The 4,188-nt window shown below is 39.3% G+C and overlaps 1 pseudogene; it reads right to left on the bottom strand.

The window, feature by feature from the left end:
• Positions 1-951: 951 nt before the first annotated feature.
• Positions 952-2,186, bottom strand: LOC144295729 (dimethyladenosine transferase pseudogene; annotated as a pseudogene).
• Between the last annotated feature and the right edge of the window lie 2,002 nt (positions 2,187-4,188).

Genomic DNA, 4,188 nt, shown 5'->3' with positions numbered 1-4,188 from the left:
ACTGATGTCACTTAGTCTTTTTTTTTCTTTAAATAAATATGTTTATGTTCTTTAATAGGAGTCATCATGTATAGTGTAGAAGAAGAGAATAAAGATAACAATGATCTTCTTTTTGCCAGGGGATAACATTTTAAAAAGCCATTGAGAGGTGTGGCATAATCTTCAAGAATAGATAAGCAAGTTATGCTATGAAATACAGCATTATGTGCTCCAACAAATCAAGTTTTTTTTTTAAGATTTTATTTGTTTATTCATGAGAGACATGAGGGGGGTGGGTGCGAGCAGAGACATAAGCAGAGGGAGAAGCAGGCTCCATGCTGGGACCCCTGGGCTGAAGGTGGTGCTAAACCACTAAGCCACCTGAGTTGCCCAACAAATCAAGTTTGTTTTTTTGCTTTTTGTTTTTTGTTTTTTTTTTTCAAAATAAAGCAGTTTTATTGTGTACATGAATAAAAACAGTATGGGAAATACATTGGAGTTAAGCATACTTTAACTTTTTTACTATTTGAGGGACAAAAGCCTAGAGGTCCTCACAGTAATATACAGAAAATAGAACAAGTAACATCTTTATACAATAAACTGTTAGAAATGATAAGTTTAGGGATCCCTGGGTGGCACAGCGGTTTGGCGCCTGCCTTTGGCCCAGGGCGCGATCCTGGAGACCTGGGATCGAATCCCACGTCGGGCTCCCGGTGCATGGAGCCTGCTTCTCCCTCTGCCTATGTCTCTGCCTCTCTCTCTCTCTCTCTCTCTGTGTGTGTGTGACTATCATAAATAAATAAAAATTTATATAAAAAAAGACTTAAAGAAAAAAAAAGAAATGATAAGTTTAAGTGTAAAGTTGTGCGTGCCTGCGGCTCATAAAGATTATCATGTATAGACTGGACCCTTCCCTATGTTAGATATTAAAAACACAACACAACCAAAAAAATCTTGGGTACTTAGAATTGACTGAGTACTGTAAAAATTCATAGTAATAAATGATGACAGTAGTAGTATTAAATCAAAAATAGTCAAGCATATATAGTGTTCCATTGAAGCAAAGGCATAGTTCATCTTCTCAAATTATTAAAAAATATATAATTCCAGTTTCTTTTTCTTGAGTTTGGAAAATTCTGTTTGCCAGAAAGCTAAGAAAAATGTATACCTTCTGCACTGAATCCATGTAGCAATCTGATGAAGTCATCTATGTGCATGGAACGGGCCCGCTTGTCACTAAAACCTGTGCTGGTTAGGATTTGCTGTATTTTATCTGCTATGCTGAAATTTTCTGGTATTATAATATTATGGAGCGAACAGTGGATTCTGTAGTTTTTTTCCAATAGCTGTTGCACTGCGCTTGACTTAAATGCAGCAGAGAGTGTCTTGTTCTTCCTAACAAAGGTGATCCTTACTAGGCCATCCCATTCCTGAAAATTGATGGGTGGTGGTGGGTTCTTAGGTTCTATTCTTACCACACTGGATTCTACCTTGGGTGGTGGCCTGAAGTTATTCTTTCCAACTTTCATCAGATGGTCCACACGTGCTAACAGCTGTATGTTGATTGAGAGTCTGCAGTATAATTTATCTCCAGGCATTGCAACTAGTCGGAGAGCAAATTCTCTTTGAAACATAAGTACAGCACATCTGAAAAAAGGTCGGTGCAGCAACAGCTTGAAGACAAAGGGGGAAGAGATCTGATACGGCAAATTTGCCACGCAAGCATCAAAGAATGGCAGATCTGTTTTCAACACATCACCCACCAGTACCTGAAGCTTGCTGGCCAGAGGCGTGCCCTGAACTCTTTTGTGAAGTTCCGCTACTAGCCTTGGGTCAAGTTCACAGGCAATTACCTTTTTTACCTTTTCTAGCAACTCAACAGTCATATTGCCAGTTCCAGGTCCAACTTCCAGCACCACATCAGTTGGTCCTAAGGCAGCCTTGTCGATGATGCTGTTCACAACGAGAGGGTTTTTCAGTATGTGCTGCCCAATCCCCGTGTTGAACGTCAGTCCTCCCGCGCTTTTCAGCTCCCGGCTCTGCTTGAGCCGCTCGCGGCGGCGACCGCTCGTCCCCGCCTTGATCTTTGGCATCGCGGCGGGCGCAGACCCACAGGCCTCGGGCACGACAGCGGCCCCAAGGGGCGCCCCCAGGGCCACACGTGGGCTCTGCCCCGGGTACGGCGTGCACCTGTCCGCGGTGCATCCCGGAGGGACCCAAATCAAGTTGGAAGAGTAATTCTCACACTTGATAACTTTATGTCAGTACATGCTAAAGATCCCAGCTCATAATGCTGATGTTGAATGTGTTTTCTCAGTAAAGAATGTTGAATGGGCAAAAGAACCAAATACTTTTTATATAAACATTGTGCCAGTTATGTTACGATGTAAATGGAATATATATTATAACTGCAAGGGATTTTATAAGCAAATTCCATGAAACAAGGAACTATTAAGCAGAGCTAAAACAAGGCAATATAATTAAAGAAAGAGGTATAGAATTTGGATATGTGTAGTTTATTTCAGATGTGCAATAATTTTTCAGTATTAGTGTGTCCTGAGTAATAGTCTTTATCTCAGTATACATATACATAGGCAATTAAAAATAATTCAAATTTACCTGAACATCCTGTATTTTTATTTTTTTATTTTTTTTATTTTTTATTTTTTTTTTTTTTAATTTTTTTTTTCATCCTGTATTTTTATTTGTTAAATTTGGCAATCCAACCTAATAACAAGTATTCAATCCCACAATTTATCTTTACCACTCTAAGGATTTACCAGTGTTTATGTTGTCAACCCTCTGAAAGCTAGCATGCTAATTTAGTGGTTAAAGGCAAGTAGGAGGAGCCAAACTATTTGTGTTCAAATCCTGATTCTTTATTTTTTTTTTAAGATTTTATTTATTTATTCATGAAAGACACAGAAACATAGGCAGAGAGAGAAGCAAGCTCCATGCAGAGAGCCTGATGTGGGACTCGATCCCCGGACTCCAGGACCACACCCTGGGCCGAAGTCAGGCACTAAACCGCTGAGCCATCCAGGGATCCCCTCAAATCCTGCTTCTTTAGATGTCTCAACTTTCCTGTTACTTAAACTCTGACATTCTCTATCCCTAAAGGTAGAGTTGAAAACAATATCTAGCCTCAGAGGACTGACAAGTGAGTTAACACTTGGAAAGGCATTTTTCATAGTATGCACCATACAAAACATACTACTCAACATTCTTCAGGCTAGAGTCAAGGTTGTACATCCTGCAGATATAGAGATTTTGCTTATCTGTCTTTTGCATCCTCCACAATACCATACATATAGTAGATAATCAAGAATATTCTCTGAAGGAATCAATGAGCAAAATATAACAATTGTGGCCCTTAAATTCTCTTCTACATGCAATTCATAAAGGAGCCTGGATGAATTCCATCCATGGAATTACCTTGCAAACAGTATTGTCAGTGCCAGGAAACATCCAGGTAAAAGGAAAAAGTATATTACATATGGATCCTTAGAAGGGTCCTATGTAAATAAAAGTATCTGAAGTTAATTTGCCTAAAGGATACACTGAGTGCTGTTTTAGGTAAACAAAAGAAACAATCAGGAATGAGGAAACACACTGCAGAGAGCTTCCAGAGTTTGGGGAGCTCAGCCAAATGCAAAAAAGTTTAACCAGGAACTACTAAACAAAGGTTAAATTCCCAGGCTGTTTACTCTGTTTTACAGTGAAATCCTTCCTCATAGTCCATCAAATCCAAATGGACTAAGAGGGAAAATGATGAAGGGAAATGTCCTGCTTCACTGAAGAATAGCATAAAGCAGTTTCTCAAGCTTTTTATGTATTAGAATCACCTTGAAGGTTAAATGCACATTCCTTAGTTCCCAGGTGATGTTGATGCTGCTGGTCAAGGGACCACATATGTAGAACCACTGACCTAGAGGAATAAAATTGAGAGGCACAGAATACCATAAATAGTTTTTCTTTCCTCTTAGCTCTTCATTCCTACAAGCCCTATCCACAAGGAGAAGGTACCCATTAATGGCTATTTTACTAGCTGACACAGGATTTTGCCTCTGAATTAAGCTTTTAATGAGATTTCTCCACAGGTAAACCAAGTAATTTCACCTGCTGCAAAAGAGTGAAACGATTCTATGAGAAGCAGCACCTTAAGTTAAAATCCTCTGTAAATGGAGAGAGGAAATTTAAACTTAAAGC

This window comes from Canis aureus, chromosome 24 (assembly GCF_053574225.1).
Source record: "Canis aureus isolate CA01 chromosome 24, VMU_Caureus_v.1.0, whole genome shotgun sequence".
NCBI classification, from domain to species: domain Eukaryota; kingdom Metazoa; phylum Chordata; class Mammalia; order Carnivora; family Canidae; genus Canis; species Canis aureus.
This window is presented reverse-complemented; position numbering and strand designations above follow the sequence as displayed.